This window comes from Botryllus schlosseri, chromosome 1 (assembly GCF_051294905.1).
Source record: "Botryllus schlosseri isolate E-star chromosome 1, Bs_hap1, whole genome shotgun sequence".
Lineage (NCBI taxonomy): Eukaryota > Metazoa > Chordata > Ascidiacea > Stolidobranchia > Styelidae > Botryllus > Botryllus schlosseri.
Genome location: NC_137236.1, coordinates 9,383,647 through 9,404,263, shown reverse-complemented (window position 1 = coordinate 9,404,263; position 20,617 = coordinate 9,383,647). Strand labels below are relative to the sequence as shown.

General features: G+C 40.1%; 2 long non-coding RNA genes across 3 annotated transcripts; one reads left to right on the top strand and one right to left on the bottom strand.

Annotated features, from left to right (window-relative positions):
• The first annotated feature begins 4,812 nt into the window (after nucleotides 1–4,812).
• Nucleotides 4,813–6,427, top strand: LOC145440780 (uncharacterized). 2 transcript variants are annotated; one of them, XR_013915611.1, is made up of 5 exons: nucleotides 4,813–5,286; nucleotides 5,349–5,420; nucleotides 5,720–5,893; nucleotides 5,985–6,126; nucleotides 6,189–6,427. It is a non-coding gene; the product is annotated as an uncharacterized LOC145440780 (long non-coding RNA). The 2 variants fall into 2 exon arrangements; XR_013915610.1 differs by having other exon boundaries at nucleotides 5,349–5,893.
• On the bottom strand, nucleotides 6,298–7,370 carry LOC145440795 (uncharacterized). The gene is made up of 3 exons (XR_013915617.1): nucleotides 7,053–7,370; nucleotides 6,646–6,768; nucleotides 6,298–6,585 (listed from the first exon to the last, which is right to left on the bottom strand). It is a non-coding gene; the product is annotated as an uncharacterized LOC145440795 (long non-coding RNA).
• Between the last annotated feature and the right edge of the window lie 13,247 nt (nucleotides 7,371–20,617).

The following is a 20,617-nucleotide window of genomic DNA, read 5'->3' as shown; positions in this document are numbered from 1 at the left end:
TATAGCAATGAAACGAATAACTGACGTTTTTCGATCACGTTTGACGAATCAACTTCTACACGACACAGGCGGTAAATGAATTTAAGCGCTCATTATCCGAGTGGCTTTTGATCGCTGGATTTGATTCGTATTCACGGGAGCATGTTTTTGCGTCAATATTACAAGGAATAAATGTTGTTGTGTAGCTTGTGTGTGCATTTTACTAATTTGCTAATCCCGGGAAATCCCGGGATTGAAAAGCGAAAATCCCGGGAAATCCCGATCCCGGGATTTCAAATCTAATCCCGAAGTCCCAACCCTAGTCTCGACCTCCTGCGGAGACCCTGAGACTAGCTCTGGGAACCCCGGTTAGGAGCCACTGAAAACCTTTCAAGATCGAAGACGTTGAAACCTTGCAATTATAGCTACTTTCATATAATGCCCAGTAGAAACAGTTATAGTGAAAACTGTCAAGAGCAGGGGTCACCAACCTTTTTGAAACCAAGAGCCACTTCTTGTGTACTGATTATTGCGACAGGCAACCAGTTACTCCCACCGTTTATCCGAGCTCAGATGGATTTCTTCACCTATAGACATTTAGAGCAGTGGGCAGGGTTTCCGCCCCTCATTAGGAACAAAATAATTGGCCGGCTCGGTTGCGTTGACGCACTGCGCGCCGAAGCGACAATCTCCGCGCGAAAACTCGGTAATATTAACTAGATTCCCGTCAATCCTCTGCGAGGACGGAGACGGGCAACGCTCCGATCGAAAACTACGTTCGTATGTTCCTTAGGGTTGGCTGACCTATATTCAGCTACTGCTCATATAAAACCCTTCACAGCTTCGACTTTCAAATCTCTCATTTATATATTTTATGCAGCGACCACTGGCGACTCATTTGGTTTTCTCGGGTTACCGATAGCCTGTGAGCACCGCGTTGGAAACCCTGGTCTAAACCAGGGTCTGGCAAATGTTTTAGCACGCGGTCCGCATTCAAAATTTAAATCCATTCGCCGGACACACTATATAAAATTGGGATACTGAGCCAAAATTCAATATTGTTATTTGATGATATAATGACCGACGGCATGGAAATGTATGTATTTGTATATTTAAAACAAATCAGATATGAATTCGATGATAACGTGCACGCATCAGAAACATCGAAGCCACTTTATAACCTGGTCGTCCTGATTGTCAAAATTAGGGATGAGAGTCGGCTGTCCAGATACCTAGAACTTAATGTAAATATTAGTCTGTGAGCAATGACCTGCTTGTGGATTTGTCGATTGTACTTTTGATTTAACTCCAGGACACGCAATGCTGACAGCATCGAAACCATGTTATCTTTTAATGCACTTCTACGATATATAAATATCATAAAAATAAATACCTTTACACATGCAGAGAACCAATCTATTCAACCCATGCACTCGCGAATCGTTTTTCCAAGTACAGCACTAAACGTAGTGAACTTGCTCGTGTTGCCAATCTTAAACCAAACTCGTGGTCTGAATTAGTCATTTACGTTTTAATTTATGTGACGCTTAGCAGTTGAAACCTTTTAAGATGTATGGGCCTCGAGGTCGGGCTATTAAAATAAAAATATACGTTGGTGAGAATATAACATATCATTATCATTTGAAATATATTAGGAAAAAGTTTTATGAAGTAACCATAGTAATATGATTTTTAGTACCAATTTGGTCAGTATTTTTACAACGTATCCTGCAGCTTTCGTTGACCGTAATTCGCGCGCCCTGGTCGAAAGTAATCCGGCATCGAGACTGCTGTGAGCTACCTAAACCGCGTGTATCCGTGTCAAACTCCGATAGATAAACTTTTGTTTTATTAGGTGTAACTGGCATGAGAGGTGTATCTTCGAACGCCTGAATAGAGGATGCATCGACACCTATAGCTTTTAAGTTTCGTACCATTTAGCAAATAGCGTATCGCAGACAACAACTATGGCCTATACTTATGGATCTACTGATCCCGAAGGTATTGCGATATGAAAGTGAGTTTTTACTAGTTATACATTTAGCTATACGGAAAGCGTAGCCTTATCCTGCTCAATACCACAGGCAATGTTCCCTCTAATTTTTCACGAGTCTGCGCAAACACGCCAACTCACTGCGCAGGCCCGCTAGACAGCAGTGCGCAACCAGGCCCCTCATTGGGTGCTAAACCAGACCCCCCTCCGCCCCTGCTGTTTTTGCCTCTGTTTATCATCTACATTGGGTGTCCGGTGACCGAGTGCATCGTATAAACGCGCGAAGCGCGAACAATTTAGATAATTCATAACTGTATCGGTATATTGCTATCAATTTTTATGCTCTTTCTGCTCACGTAATCAGATTTACCGGTAGAGCTGATCAAGTGAGGAGTGCTGGAAAAGGTAGGACCGCTAAATAATAATTAAACATCTTCGGGCGTACCCGTTGGTATAATGACTTCAATACAGGATGCCATTTCGTGACCTCCTGTCCACATTTGACCATCCGAAAATTCGTTTGCTATTTTGGCTTCTCGACACATTTTGCGGAGCAGACCAAATCCCATCTAATTTTATAGTTTTGTCTTCCGTTTTCACATGCTCCGACAACCATTCCATGTTAAACGAATCGCACTTCTTTGTCAATTTGACATGGTCAGTGGATGAGAAACTACCCATTCGTTTTGACATTAATAAAAGCGGTCAGTATAAACAGTGCTAAGCAGAATTAGCGAGTATTCACTCAACGTTGGCCACATAGGTAAGCAGCTAGCCAAAACACTTGTAGCGACACAAATAGGCGCCTCGCCTGTAACCGCAAGAACTATAGACGGCGAATCGTACTGTTGTGCGACCATCTGTGACGTCACAATAAGTCCGTGTACATGGTGACATACTATAGATTACTGGTAGACATACACGCACGAGAACGAACTTCAAATCAATGCATGCGAGATGCGATCGATGTAGGCCTACATCGTTAAAAGACTGATGTGACGTCGAAATACCGGCAATGCATTCATTACTATCAAGACATACGGTCAGATATAATGATACGAATATTCAAGTCTGACTAAAGCAAGAACAATATCAGCGTATGACCTTATCGACAGAAGATTCCCGTTCAAACGAATCGAATAAAATCAAAATTTGTCCTGCTAACAAGCTGATGTATTTTAACGCCCTACAGTGCACAGTTGCAGCATTTCCCAACCAACGTTTGCACGGGGCTGGATTTTTTCAACAATATTGATGCTTGTACTTGCATATTTTGCATATCTTCCTATCTCACCATACGTGATCAGATTTGCCTGATGGAAGTGATGACTTCGAAAATTCACGGCATGTAATTGTGCAGTAAATCTTACGCAATGGTCATGGCACGCGGAGAAGACTATTCGTTAGTTTCTCGCTGATTAACTTCGAGCTAGCCCATTGTTATATATAACTTTGTTAAACCATGTTATTTCGCCATTCCCAGAAAAAGATTGCACTATTGAAATGATATCAGTATCGCTCACGCGTACGAGACCATACCAAAAAAAACTCTCTTTCATGAGGAGGACGTCATTGCAAATTTTCACTTCCTAAGAGTGCAAAATTTACCGGGCCGCCCCTGTACCTTGGTTTCAGACTTCAGCGATAACACTATTTGCCACTGGCAATGTTCCCACTAACTTTTCACGAGTCCGCGCGCTTGCGCGATCCCTTGGACATCAGTGCGCAACGACTGAAAAAAAGTCATCACTTTTAATTTTTTGTGCGCAGCTTGGATTTTCTGTGCGCAGAGACCGGTTCAACACTGCGCACGTGCGCAGCTTAGAGGGAACATTGACCACAAGTACCTTCGAGCATGCCATCTGCAGATATTCCGTATCTGGTAAAATCAATCTAGTTACGGATTGTCTCCTATCAGACCATGCTGCTCGTGTTTTCGTGGTACTAGTCATTCTGTGAAGTATTCAGCTACCGTCCCATTCTATTCGATACATGTCTGTTAGATTTACGTTTAATTGAAAGTTTTCAAAGTGATTGAAGAAATCGTTACGTTATTAACTGGAAAATTCACGTCAGTCCAATGGTAAAATTCATAACGCAGAGCATGCAAACATCACTACCATTTATATTCGCACATCGGAAGCTTGGCGTTCAACTTGAACGGTTCAAGCAATGTGCATACTTACATGCCGTAATCGTAAAGCCGCAGAAGCATTCAATCATAAGCATTCAAATACTAGGGATGGTGTGAACATGAGGTTCACGTTCGCTTTCACAAACGAACCTTGGTAGGTTCTGCACTGTGAACCTCATTCGTTTGTTCCGATTTGTCATGTATTATAACATCTTTAGTAGAAATTCCTTGCATTCATTGTATGGCGCTGACAACATAACAATTTCAACACTAAACGAGCATGTACCTTGCCAATTTGAAGAATTGTACTGTTTGTGTTACAAAAGTATGCTCGAAATATTCAGCTTTCCGTTTGTGAATACCAATACCTAATTAATGAGTCTCTGCTGTGAGCTAGACCAGTAACACAATACAAAGAACGATGTACACTACATGTAGGTATAGTCAGCGAATTGTGCTTAATCAAGTCATCACAGAAATTGATTTAAAGAATACGTGATTGTCTGATGTAAAACATCTAGCAGGCGTACAGGATCCATCTTAATTTAATATGTTCATTGTATCATAAAAACCAAATCCGTGATGCGATTGCGTTGTTGGCTACTGTATAACGTGTTTATAAGGTAATACGGGTAGAAAGTATAGATAGAAAGCCGTTTACCTTTCAGGGGTTCGCACCATCCCTAGAAAACACACACTGCTTAAAGGTCAACTGCATCTAAAAAATGACTTTGCCTTATTTCGTACGTTATGTGGTTAGGAATATGAATAAAATAATAAAAATTGAAATTACATGATAGTTTTCAAGTAATTTAAATTATAAATCGAAAAGCTGAAAAACGGATATGAAATCATTCAGATATGAAATGACGTCATGTGAGTGACACGGCAAAAAAGTCCTGATATAGCTCAGTGTGGTAAACAGATAGTTATTCGTGTTGGGATTGATTTTGATACTGCATTTGATTGTGAATATGGAAGGTATGAAGAAGATGAGCCACGGAGGTACATCTTGTGTCGCGTATGGTCGCTCGAATACGGGATATTCGGTACCCAAAGTGTCTTTTCATCGCTGTCCAAACCCTATTGCTGGAGAGGATTATGAAGACTGTGAAAGTGATATCCAATCCCTGTCAAATGATGATAGCTTCCACTCAACAGAGTTAGATGGCGAGTCAGAGTGAGTAGTTGAACAGTGTAATCATATTTGTACCAGGTCGTCACCAAGATATTGATTTGCAGGCATTCAGATTCAGAGGAATGTCTGGAGAATAGCAAGACCCAGTTTGTGATTCTGTGGACAGAAATAAGCTGGTGAGCATTTTTCACATTGTCCAATGTGCCAATCGGAGTCGGACGTACAAGAGTCTGGTTTAGGTAGCACACTGAGAATCAAGCAAGACTGCACAAACTGCTCATACTCCGGATTTTCATTTACAGGTAGTGTAGATGCCGTTACATCCTTTGAAGATGAAATAGCCTACTTCACTGTATCAAAAAGAAACAAGCTGCTCCATTCAGCATATATACATGATACATATAGGCCGAAATTTGAGTTACAATGAATAGCATCTTTGATTCTGTTGTTTACCATTATGATAATCCATTTACAGATTCATTGGCATATGGAAGGATATGCGATGTTCTCTTCTCCACGCGAATGAAAAATGACATACGCCATCTATCGCCGAATGGAAACACTGCTGGAAGTGAATCATTCAATGCCCTCCTCAATCATTTCTGCCCAAAGTTATATCACTACAACCATATTTCAGTCAAAAAGCCTGGTAGGTACCTTGCAGTGTCTCGCCTATTCAAAACAACCCATATAAGATTTTGGCATGATTACTAGCCTCATCAATTATGCATTTTTCGTAGGATGCAGCTGCCAATCCTGCATTTCAATGAAAATTGCTCGAAAACTTGGAAAATGTCGAAAGAAGGAGCACCGCGGTCAAATACCCGAAGTACAAAAATGGGGAATGTTCGGTCCACAAGATACTTGAAAATTCAACATTTGGTAACAGTCGTTAATCTGACTGCATCATAAGATTTCGTCATATTGTTATATGCCTGTTCTAGATTACTGCAATGAGCTTGTCGAAGAAGTTAAAGCACTCATCAGAACTGGACCAGAAACTGTTGAGTTGAGCGATTGTGCTGAGACCTTTCCACCTCTGACTAGCAGCATAATCAAAATTAGCAGAGAGGAAGCTATCGCCCGACATAAAACCCGATATGCTTTTCTGCCTGACACAGTAGTTATTTTGGTCGATTAGTTGTATGCGTTTATTATTTGGAATACAACTGTACATTCACAATGTGGCGTGACGGAACTGGAATCCTTTGTAAGAATTTGACGTAAATTTTGTTCGGACAGCAGCAACAACGCATGCAGGCAGGATTTTCCGCTGGTTTTTGCCACAGAATTCCCATACCCAGCAAACACAATTTCTGTAGGCAGTATGTTTCAACAGTCCTGAAAAGTGAAAACAAGTGTATTAGTGCGAGAAAAGTATTTGGCAACTGAATCAGAGACTCATCCCATATTCATGCATCGAACTCGATGTTATTATTCTGTGGCCATATTCCTGTTGATATCCATAGTAGGACATCTCCAATACGTCAACGTCCAGACACACTGAATTGAATCCTCGCAATTCTTGTGATACACTTTAATTCTGTCAGTAACTCCTTACACCACATCAAGATACATGACTGAAACGAGCTATTACACTACAGACTATATATACAACTGTATTTCACGTAGTCTCGACGAGTGGCTTGCGCTGAGCAGTGAGCAAGCTAGGCTGATCATGACCCAGGCTGACCCATCATTATGAAGCTGCAAGGGTTTCCACTGACGTGGGATCGAGCGCATCAACACCTGAACCAATCCGACATTTAAACGGTAATTTTGTAACTACGTGCAAAAATGATACTTACATTCGACATCCGAGTACTCGGACTCAGTCTCAATATCACTTGACAAATCCGTTACAATGGAAACCTCGGCCATAACTGACTAGAATAAAAACTGCGAGAACACAAACGGCCGCTGTGACCGGTGTTGATAATATGTGTCACTCACTTGACGCCACAATGCACATTCTGCTTTTTCTGTAAACATGCCAATATTGGAACTTTCAGTCAAAATTACGGCAATTTCCGATTGAGTTGAAACACGGAAAGTCGGTAATTTCGTTATGAAAAAAAATTCTGAACATGATTCCGCAAAGTTGTCATGAAGATGCAGTTGACCTTTAAAAGCTTCAGTGACGTCGTAGACACAAGTGACCACTAGGTGGCGAGATGGCGTAGTGGTATAATCCACGGCTGCAACATCAATGGATTGCGGGTCCGAGTCCGACCGAGGTCGACTCCAGAATTCCTACCTAAGTGTTGGAGGTTTATCTAGGCTCATCCTCGCCATCTAATCCGTGCAAGCGGTGCCTTATAAAAAGCCTAAAAGTGGGCCGTGCTACAATACGGCAGTTACGGAATATAAATGAAGAATATCGGCCTGGTGTAAATGACCATAGTAGTCGACAAACACCATGAATACCACAAATGTGAACAATTAACAAGCGACCACTTCTCGTCTATTTAGTGAAGTGAGGATTATTTACTGGTTTGGGCGTTTGGCTACTCCAATCAGTTTAATTCCTGATGGATAGCTGCGTCTGTTGCCTTCGTAATAATATATCTTTTCAATTCATACATGTACATTAGTCTACTACACTACATTTGTCTAAGACTGTGGGTTTCTGTAGAATAAGTCATATAAGCATAGTCATATGTGAAACTGAAGATAGGGTTTTGCGCTCCTTCGTACTTCCAGAACTAAAACTATGTTCACAGTTTGCTTCTCAAGGTTTTGTATGTAAAAGAACATTGTGGATTTGATATACCAACTTTAATCTAGTTAAGAACGAGATCGGGTCCTTATTGTAAAACCCGATCTGGCGAATCATAACAAGGATAATGTACATTAGGGCTCTTTAAAAATGACTTTTTTTCTCAAATCGTACTGGCTACTTGATAAAATTGTTAGGTTACCTAATTTAAGCCTACACACAAAATTTGGTTCAATTCCAGCCGGTAAGCGCTTTGCTACAGGAGAATAAAGTTTCTATTTATTATATAAAGATTATTAATAAAAAATTTGAAAATTTTCTTTTCACCCCATGAAAGTGTTAGGCTGTCTATAGAAACCATGCTCACCAAATTTGGTTCAATTCCAACCACTGGAAGCGGAGTTATTGCCGTCAAAAAATTTGGATTTGAATAAAATAGTATTTACGGTGAGCACAACTATAATAAATAAACAAAGAATCGGTCACCGTAAATACTATTTTCTTCAAATCCAAATTTTTTGACGCCCATAACTCCGCTTCCACTGGTTGGAATTGAACCAAATTTGGTGAGCATCGTTTCTATAAACAGCCTAACACTTTCATGTGGTGAACAGAAAATTTTCAAATTTTTTATTATTGATTTTTATATATTAAATAGAAACTTTATTCTCCTGTAGCAAAGCGGTTACCGGCTGGAATTGAACCAAATTTTGTGTGTAGGCTTAAATCAGGTAACCTAACAATTTTATCAAGTAGCCAGTACGATTTGAGAAAAAAAGTCATTTTTAAAGAGCCCTAATGTACATTATCCTTGTTATGATTCGCCAGATTGGGTTTTACAATAAGGACCCGATCTCGTTCTTAACTAGATTAAAGTTGGTATATCAAATCCAAAATGTTCTTTTACATACAAAACCTTGAGAAGCAAACTGTGAACACAGTTTTAGTTCTGGAAGTACGAAGGAGCGCAAAACCCTATCTTCAGTTTCACATATGACTCTGCTTATATGACTTATTCTAAAGAAACCCACAGTCTTAGACAAATGTAGTGTGGATTTTCACAGTAACACCGATAATATGCAACTAGCCAACAACGAAAGTCAAATGTTCTCAGATGCTACACTCAACCAGGCCTGAATGAGTGTTTAAGGAGAGTCAGAATCGAAACACAATTGTGACGGAGGAAGTTTCCCGCGCTAATATCATGGGGATGTTTCATAGAAACTAAATCCATTTCAATATTTTGTATTCGGATCACAGTGCAATCGACATGATCTCTTTCATATGAGCTTTCGTAAATTAATTAAGTCACACCTCACACTCCACATCTAGCATCCAATGTATAATAATATTCGGATGATTAAAACCAACTGGTATCGGTGGAATGTTCAGATGACGTACTAGAAATCGCCAACTTGATCGGATTCCTCGATTTCAATTTTTAATCTTATTCCGATGTCGGTGTATGTATAATCCAGTCTGATTTGTACCTCAAATATCAAAATAAATGTACATATTTTACTTGAGAATGATTTAGGTACGGACAAAAATATAACGTCAGTTCTACACCCTGAATTGGACTAGGACTTGACTCTATGCTGTGATTTGAAAATGACTCGACTTGACTCGTGTCAAAACTGTGAAACTGAGATTGACTTGTTACTCGGAATCTTGTGACCTGATTACAACTCCGTCCCAGCCCTATTCTACATGTCTCGGAACGGGTAAATTGCGGATTTTTTTCAATAATGGGATAGTGATTCCGATTTCGCGCATTATTGAGTTGACTCGGTATGCTGCATCATCTTGATTGGTATGTCGACATTCATCCCATACTCCTTTGTTTTATTATGAGTAAAAATCATAAAATAAAATAAATGACCATTGAAATTACTGCTCAAATTAAAAGCGATTTTCATCAGGTGCAAAATGATTTTTACCAGAACCCGGATAACTACGATAAAATTCTGTGTTAAGATCTTTTTTCGTGATACACTATCTCGGTACGAATAGACACTGTTCTTGTTAAGAGCCGATGACTTATAAAAATAGAGACCATATTCAATATCGGTTCAAATGTATTTTTCATCTAAACAAGTCATACACAATGTACAATGCGATAAGAAACAATGCGACGAAATGAACAGATAGAGGGATATCGAACGACCAGTTGTGGTTAGAGTTCCGGTCTCGTAAACTTGCATCTACTTCGACCCAGTGCCCGATGTCACATCAGTTCCTTTTATGATGTTATGTTAGTGTCTATTCCACGGCTCTTTCTTGCTCTTTCCTTTCCATATGAGTGTGCCCCTTCATCGGGTCTTTTTCTGGGTCTTTTTGTCGCCATAAGAACAGCAACGCGGGGAAGAGGAGCCCAGAATAAACTCCTACAACAAATTGAATCTTTCACCGGCATGATATAGAAATATATGGGAAATTTCATTTTATAACGCCCACTAACATTGATATAACACCAATGGGTTGTGGGTTCGAGTCCGACCGAAGTCGACTCTAGAATTCCTACCTAAGTAATGGAGGTTTATCTAGGCTCCTTCTCGCAACGTGATCCGCGCAAGCGGTGTCTTATAAAAGACTATAAGTGGGCCGTGCTACAAGTCGGTTAATACGGAATCAAAAATAAAGAATATCGGCCTGGTGAAAAATGACCAAAGTAGTCAAACCTACATGAACATTAAACAAACAAACATGATAATAATCATTTTCTAAGCCACTGGTGATATCAAGAATGAATATCTAGATTCTAGAACTTGAACCTTAGTTCTAGATATTCCTGGGCGTAACGTAACGTAGTAGAGCATGTCCGGCTCCAAAGCACAATAAACGGCCTTCCTTCCTATCCTTCGACCTTGATCAATCCATACTGCCCCCAGGGCGATTGCGTCCCATATGCCTAAGCCTCTATCTATCGGTCTGATCTCATTTCACAATAGGATCAGTACAAAAACATAAAGCATAAAAGACAGTTGACCTCGTCATTGCTCGTTCGTTACCTCTCTTACGTTTATTGACGAATTGATCTCCACCAGCTGTTGCGCAGCGAAATCACTCATTCTAGTAGAGTATCGATTGCTTTCCAGTTCGGTCGCATCAATTCTTATGATGGAGCTAGACCACTCAGTTAGGCGAGCGCGCAGAAAACAGGTTAATTAGGAGTAGCTTCCATTAGAGAGTTTACACTACAGTCTAGTTAGATTCTAACTATAAACACGATTTTTCAACCGTTGGACAAGTCGCATTGAAACGCGCGCAGCGCGAAGACATTTTCAAGATAAATTACAGTCTATCAAAAATTCCTAGTGTCGCCCTGAGGCCGTTGGGTAGGCTTGTTCAGATATATATATTTTTTAAGATTAGCGGCTATTACATAAAAATGTTGAGTGGGCTTGAAAATGTTAAAAAATAAAATCGACTCAATTCCAACTATGGTAGATGGAATGCTTTTGGAGTTTAAAAATTTGGAATTTATTATTATAATTTTTTTTAAAAAGTGTCTAAATATAACGATTACAACAATTTTTGCTCACTTCCAGCCTGTGGAATCGAAGTTATTGCGCCCTAACGGTCTTGGTTAGACAGGTCAATGTATTCTCAGGTAGTCAGACTACTGATACCAAGGATGTTGTGAACGCGAGGCTCACGTTCGCGTTCTGTGTGTGAGCCTCGGACATCTTAAGGTTCACATTCACAAACGAAACTTGGTAGGTTCTGCATTGTGAGCCTTAATCATATATTACAATATTCACTTCATTATAACATCGTTGGTTGAGATTTATTTCATTCCAACTGCGGTTCAATCCATTAATGGTGCTGGCAGCACAAAAACATCAACACTAAACGAGCATGTAACTTGACAATATCAGAAATTTTACTTACTTTGTTACAAACGTTTGCTCGAAATATCCAGCTTTCCGTTTGTGAATATTTAGTGACTCTCTTCTGTGAGTTTGACCCACAATCACACAACATCAAGAGCGAAATACATTACACGTAGGTAGTCAGCGAATGATGCTTATTCAACGAATTGATGAAATTGATATCGTTGTATGATGTAAATTTCTAGCAGGCGTACGGGATCAAGCTTGATTTCATATGTTTAATATATCACAATACCCAAAGTTGTTAATGGGGTAACATCGGTTGCAAGCATAGAAACCCGTTTTACACACTGCTCAATATCAACGTCGCAATACTCAGACGCCGAATACATTGTGCGGTCTTGCCTGGACCGTTAAGGCGTAAGCTTATATTCCCTTGCAAGTCCTCGTCAAAATTGTTGGCAAAGCGACGGAAGATATGGATTTTATATCATTTATGGGATTATTATATCATTTGATTGCCCCTGTTTATACATTTGGCTACGTTTAAAACGTCAATAAGTACTTCAGCGTTGTAGCATTATGTGGCCCAAGTCGTCGCTAGGTATCGTGTACACCAGTGGTTCTTCACCTTTTTTCTTCCAGCGCCCCCTTTCAAAAATTATCGTGCTTCAGCGCCCCCACCTCATTCTGTAAGGAATGTCGTAAAGACAATGGGTAAGAGGGAGGGCCTTAACAGCGCATCGTCAGCCCCCCTAAAGAACGATTGTCTTGGGCTTTCATAGCGTGATGAACCAAACTTCTGAGGGCTTCGCCCCCAGACCCTCGTCGCGTGATTTCGACGGTCAGCAAAGTTTGTGTGGCCTGGTCGCCCTGGGCGCCAAAATTTTCTATCATGCATGAATGAATTGGCGTCAATTGCATATATGTGTCGCTATAAACTTTTACCCTTTCAGCCCATGTAATCAAATTTACCAGTAGCGCTGAGTGAGCTGTTGTATTGGAAAATAAAGGCCACGTAATTAGAAGTTGAACATATTCGGGGGTGATCGTTGGTACAATTATTTCGATACATGTTGTTATTTTGCTACCTCTTGTTCGCTAAGTAAAAAGTTAATGAAACGCCTAAACGTATCAAAATGAAGTAAGCACGTGATTCAAAATCGGTATTTGTTCACTGGCAAATAATTTTCTCTTATGGATGTTATTTGTCATGTGGGGTTGGCAATTCGGGGAAATTATAAATATATAATGGTATTGGATTTTGTCTTAGTGCTTCGTGTAACTATAAGTAAGTCAATTGAGAATGGGATGCATATATCTGCTCAGATTGAATTTAGAACTGTACCCAGTTATTAATATCAACGTGAATGTATTTGAAACAAAGCAACTCATATTATATAATGTTCATGCGAGGCTGTGAACTAGGGTTGGATTAACCGGTTAACCGCAGGTTTTTTTATTATCCGATATCCGGATATAAATCTGCCGGTTAACCGGATAAAATAGTATCGTTAATAATGTGTTTTAAACTTTTAGGAAGCTTCAGTAAGTCGTAATATCAGTGTTGTGCGCGGCCAATTAGCAAGAAGCGTGTCGCGAATAAGCGAGATACGTCAATGCACTGTGTAACGCGACGCAATCTCCCGCTGACAAGATCGCCAAATTAGGTCATTGATTGCCGCAAACTCGGCTATCGTTGCTGGCCTGATTTTTCGAGTCTTCAAAAAGCCTATAGTTCCGCTGGCAGAATCACATCTGCAATAGGCTCTGTGAACATTATACCATCACTGGCCTACATAATCGCATCTGCATTGGCTTGGTGCTCACGATATTATCGCTGGCCTACACAATCGCATCTGCAATAGGCATGGTACGAACGATATCATCGCTGGCGTAACCATCGAGTCTCAGGCCTGGCATGCGTTGGCTCCTATCTCTTGGTGGCTTGGAGACAATATGCCGCTGAGATTATTATGATCAGCGATTGTGAATAATGAGCGATATTGCGAAACTGGATGACATCGAATGTTCGCATGCCGGAAACATGTACATGCATGCAAGCGTAATTGATTTCCGCTGATACTAAATTCGAAAAAAAATCGAAACCCACTCGTTTTATTTAAAACACCCCCCTTATTTTTCGGCTGGCTACGGGCCTGATCATGTGAATTTCTCATGGAGGAACTAGAGCGAGCTTTCACGTCGGCCTCAATTCCAGTATCAGCTACTCGTCCTACCAGTACTGGACACCTAATCAGAAGAATGGGCAAAAAGGAAGCGCTGCTTACTATATTCAGCCTTGCTTACTATAATTCAGCACGTTTTGTGGAAGCAGAAAGGACATTTAGTACGTGTGGACTCTTTGTTACAAAACTCCGGTACTGGCTACAGGATGCCACTATTAATGCGGTGTGCTTTATAAGGAAGGAGCTGCAATAAGACTGTGTAATGATTTTGCGATCCATTTTTCATGCAGACCTCGTGAAATCGATTATCTCACTTATGATTCATTATCCGGTTAACCGGTTAGATAAATTCCAAATATACGGATATATCCGTTATCCGGATAGTGAAAATTATTGATATCCGAACTAACCCTACTGCAAACCACGACACTAGATAGTATCATCCTTTATGATACGTTGAAGAAATATTCTAACGATTTTATTTTGTGGGCCTCAAATACAAGTATATTTAGTTATTCATTTCGTGCACAAAGCTTCAAAACTTGTTTTATGTATAAGGGGCTCTCACTCTCAAAAGTGATATACAGTGTCTCCTACTTCGATTTTCACCCGCATTGCGCTGCGGTATATAATACCTAATTCGATACTTGTTGTTGAAAATAACCCTAGCAAGCGTGACGGCGGCGTTTTAACGGCAAATTAGCGATCGAAAATTACGCGCAATTCTTTTTACATGACATATTATATTTCACTACATTTATGAAAACATATGAAACATCGTCGCGCAGCGCGACCAAAAATTTCGGGATTTGACATGTTTTGTGGAATGTTAATTCGCCCAGGATACTGATTAAGGAAATGTCATACTACTACACCATCTACTGCGAAGCCATTTTTCTTCAGCGCCCCCAAGATCGCCCCCTGAGCGTTTCCGCCCCCTTCAAAATCGCCAGCGACCCTTGAGGGGGCGCTGGAGGCAAGGTCAAAAACCACTGGTGTACACTATACAGTAATATAGGCCAGTGCTCTTCAACCTTTTTCGTCGTGGTACACCCTTTTAAGGTTTACTTGAAACTGGTACACCCCTGACCGGATAACTCATTGATTCCGTATAGTAAGCCTAGACCAAGGGTGTTCAACCTCCTTGTTATTTACGGCCGTGCTTCGATTCCTTACATAGCATACTACCACATTCCGGCGTAGAGTCGTGTTGGCCCATCTGGACGTCATATAATCAGGACTCTAACTGCCGCACCCCAAACCCGTCGATTGGGGGGGGGGTGAGCTCGAAGGGGTCCAAAAATTATTTCTTGAATAAACATAAATTATCGAGTATATTTTCAAAAATTTGTTCAACTTCATTGAATTTTTTTCGCCCTACGCTCGATGAAATGTCAAATTTCTTGATTATTGAGTAGCCTTCCCCAAGAAAAAATATGCAAGATTAAAAGCAATGGGCATTTCGGTGTCGGCCATTACCGCGTCACGACGCTCCAAGACATATGAAGTTTTAGGCCATGTAACAAAATGCGATCCTAGAAGTGTGCCAGAATGATCATTAGCGAGAAAATATTGCTCAAAAAGGACCACCCTTGTGCTGGCTGAAAACCCCGAGGGGACCAAGGGGCCCGCCCGAATTATTTTTATTTACCTTTCCTACATTTTCCAAAAAAATTCATTTTGATGATAAATCTTGAAGTAAATCTGATTACCTGGACAGAGAGAGAGAAAAACAAAAGTTAAAACAATATGTATACAATTTTTGATATTATTGACGGATTCAATCACGAATTATGGAAAATTTCACGCCGCGCGCGATCTTTCGCTATACACTAGCCCACTAAAGTGTATAACAAATTACGCTGACAAAGTAGCGGCTAAAACGTAACCTTGATGTGGGGTCTACTGTTTGGTTTATGACGCTATGACGCCCAAGATCAATGTTATTTTAAGGGGGCTGACGAAGTGTTGTTTCGGCCCTGCATATACTCATGTTAAATTGGCTACTGGCAATTTCACACCGCGGAGAGTGGTGTTCTGCGCCTTCACTGATTTCTTGAGGTTATACCTTGCGTCGAGTAGTTTTTAATTGTAACAGTAGTCGCGCGGGCGCTAAAAACTTTTACATGTGGAAAATGTATTTCGTCTATAATACGGGTAGTTTCATATATTACTGTCAACTATTTATTCATTCTTGGCACACGTGAATAATTGAGCGATGGAGCTGATGGAGGGGTGTAGGCATACACGCATGCGTATCTGTCTTGGTATTTCTTTATGGGGTGCATCATTTTCCTTTACGATTTGCATTTGTTCGGTGGGACTCAGATTACACTATATATAAATTACTCCAAAAGGAATCAAAAAGTCGATACCAACATATAAGTGATGTGCACAAACATATTCTTATGATACACCAAAAGGAATATAGCTTACAAGCTCGTACAGCCGATATGAACATATTTTACGATAATGCACGCCCGGTCAACATATTGATGTTCTGAAGCATACAATTGCCTGCTTATTGTGATAGCTATAAATAGTCATCGGTCCATTTTAATTCAGATCTGGTACACCCCTGTACACTCCATGTGAGTGGTACACCCTTTTAAAATTTTGGTACACCCTAGGGCAGGGGTCACCAACCCGGTGCCCGCGGGCCCCAGGTAGCCCGCGACGACTAGATGAGTAGCCCGCGAGCCCATTCTAAAAATGGGTGGAATAGCAGCATTTACCAATATTCGTCAGATTATTACCAGTGAGCTTTTAAATATATATAGATTGATTGATTCAGCTATTATTGTTTAAAACACACTAACTTGTAACTTACATATGTAACCACCGAAAAATATTTTCAATTACAATTTGTAATAAGATGTATGCGATAGAATCACCAGAAATTGAAGATACGGCGCATTGCCTATACAGGCGACATGAGGGAATGCCATCAACGGTCTTCTTGAAATTACGGGGGTTCCGTTTGATAGCTCGACGTCGTAGGGTTGGGACTTCGGGATTAAATTTCAAATCCCGGGATCGGGATTTCCTGGGATTAGCAAAGTAGCAATATGCACATACAAGCTACAAAAACAACATTTATTCCTTGTAATATTGACACAAAAACATGCTCCCGTGAATACGAATGAAACCCAGCGATAGAAAGCCACCCGGATAATGAGCGTTTAAATTCATGTACGCCTGTTTCGTGTAGGAGTTGATTTGTCCAACGTGATCGAAAAACGTCCATCACTCCATTACATTGCCATAAGCTCTTCTTCCACACACTTACGGATTTTTTTGCTGTGTCCGATCACGAAGTCCCGAACCCGTTTGTGACATCTTGGCAAGTCGTAGCCGTCAGCCTTGAAGGCCCGACGAATTCGCTCACGCTGGACGGTCCAGGGCAATGCCAAAGTAGTAAACGATATTACTATTCGAAGTCAGATAGCCGTGAAGTACTAGCATATTTTAATATCTGTATACCCATTCCGTATTGCATCTTTTGACACAGCTTGTTTCTGTTACACTCAACGCAGTTTAATATACCATGTTTCTAACTTTCTGTAATCGTTGCTGCTGTCTGGTACAATGAAATCTTGTCATTTCTGGATGCTGAACAGTTGGAGATTGAAATTGTAGCACTGCAAAATGACCCCCACCTCAGTCTGCAGCAAATGTTTGTTGCCTGGTTGATACGAAAAAGCAGAGTGGTGTATGCGCAGCAGCTATGAAGGTTACAAGCGTCTACGGTTCAACTTATCGTTGTGAATCAGCTTTATCGGACGTGAAATTCATCAAAAACATACACAAAACACGCTTAATTAATGCACATCGCTAATACTCACTCAGAATTGCAGTGTCAAGTTACATACCAGAGTACAGGGCACTAGTTGATATCATACAATGCCAGGCTTTCCACTGACTGCTATAGAAACAGATAACATGATGTCCAGTCCTGCCCAGTGCTATGTCATCAAATCGGAAATTCAGTGTGGTACGGGTAAACGGCGGGTGTAAATAGTAGCCCGCCGCTTCAATCGCTACGCAAAAGTAGCCCTCGGTTGCAAAAAGGTTGGTGACCCCTGCCCTAGGGTGTACGAAAACCCCGGTTGAAGAGCACTGATATAGGCTATCACTAGGGCCACTTAAAGTCATTAAAGTCATATTTTTTTCTATGCATCAGTAAGTCGTGAAATCAATTTTAACGCAAAAACCGCATCCATATGGGGTATATTAAGAAAGTTATAAAGTCATATAAAGTCATATTTTCCTGGTTTGGTCATATTTGAGTTATAAAGTCATATTGTTGTATACTTTAAATAAAAAGTGCCAATTGAAGAAATTACGCACGAAGAAAGTAAGGTAATTTCTGATTGAACGAAGGCAAACTGTAAGGTTAGCCTACATAACATTACAGTCGCAGATCTATGAGATCACACATTGCATTGTGTTGCTACACAATCTGTTTTACTTCTGTGCACTGAAGTGGGACGTCATTTGAAGTTCAGAGACTTCCACTTAAGTGAAATAAATAGTCAACGCATGGGAAGCTGAAGGAGTTATTGTAAAGAGCGTCAAAGATTCAGTGAACGATCCAAAGTTGACGAGTCAGTTAACAGAAATATGCCTCCACTACAACAATATTTCAAACTTGATACTGAAAATGAAAAGTTGTACGTAGACTATCAAAGAGGCTCATGCTGATGTAAATGCCCTCGATTCGGAAAAGATCCGCTTGAGTTCAAAAATTACTTTAAGAACCGATTGGACAAAAACGATGTGAAACAAATTATGGAGCTACAAAGACAAGACATTTCACGAGCGCTGTATGCAAAACTGCAGAAGTGTCAACCAACATCAGCGTCTGTGGAGCGCTAATTTTCCTTACTAAAGTCATTTTTACGTCCAAATCGTAACTTTAAAGACTCCATCATTCCACACTACACGAAACTGTACTACAAAAGTGGTTTAAACTAAAAATAGATGTGTATTACTGTTATGTTGTTCATGTTTTACTCGTCAGTTCCATGAGTGACGTTGGTTACGTGAAAAATACACGATTTTCGCATAAAGTCATATTTTCCCAAAAATAAAGTCATATAATTGATTTTTAAGGTCATATAAAAATGGCCCTAGCTATCACTTCACTGAAATGTAGGGTTGAAATTAGCAATATGACGTCACACGAAGTCATGAGGTTCACGTTCGCGTTCACACGAACCTGAACCTTTCAGAGGTTCACACCATCTCTAATTGATACAATGATATTGATAAGAGTGAAAATCCTGTTGGCTTTGTAGTTGCTGCAGATATTACTTCAAAAACAAGTTATACAGCGGTAGCCAACGCCCCTATCGAACGGATTTGGTTTTCATGATACAATAAACATATGAAATCAAGATGACTCCAGTGCGCCTGATATACTTTTTACATTCGACAACGACGCATTCATTCTATCACTTTCGTTGATGTCAACAATAATTGATTGGTTTAAGACGAACAGGAACAATCTGCTCACTAGCTCCATGTAGTGTATTATAGCCTTGTTGTTGTGTGATAGCGAGTCAAACTCACATCAGAGAGCCACTGTAAACATTCACAAACGGAAAGCTGGATATTTCGAGCAAACTTTTTCTAACAGAGTAAAATCTTTTATTTTAAATTGACATTTTTTATTAACTTGACAAGGTGCATGCTCGTATAGTGCCTGTTTTTTCATGCTGCCAGCGGCTAAATTTTAAATGGAAAGACTTGATGTTATATTGATGTGGAAAATTGCAATATATGAAAAATGTTCGCAATGTAGAACATGCCAACGCTCGTTTGTCATCGTGAAGCTTCAAATTTCTGAGGTTCACACACTGAACACGAACGTGAACCTTACGTTTGCCCCATATCGTTACCAGACAGCTCCGGCTTGAATAATCAAATGTTCCAAAATGCCTACTTGCGATCTTTTATTATACATGCTTCACTTGTTACATCCATAAAAATGAAATTTAGTGTTCGATAAAAATAATTCCAGGAGATGCAGTGAAAACAGCTCAAACTTTGCCATGAAAGGCCATTTCCATTCCAGCTTATGTTACAATATTTGTTACAGTTACAATATTTTAGGAGTCAGTCTAATTTTAAATTGGTTAATAATTACCTTTATATACTGACAAAAAACAGCTCTCGAACATGGCTGAAATTGATGGATCAATATCTAACTATTTCAATCTGGAAACGCTTCCACGGGATATGTGGCTAGAAGTATTGCAATATATACCCTTAGAACAACGTATACAGCATGTACAATTAGTTTGCAAAATGTTTTACTGCCTCTGTGGCGAAGCGGAATTGAATGAAAGATTGGACTTCACGAATTGTGTTTTTATGTCGAAGGAATTATGTGAAAGAACGATAAGAAAAGCTAAAAATGTCATCAAGCAACTGTGCTTTCGACATTGCTCTTGGTTTTCGAAGTCTTTATTCACAAATCTACCGACACTAAATCATCTTTCGACATTGGACTTGACTGGTCTACTCCTCAACGCCAGTCAGTTGACTGCTTTATTACGACGAACACCATGCCTTCAAAATCTGTGCTTGTTAATGTCGGGGAATACATTGTCGGAGTTTGTTAC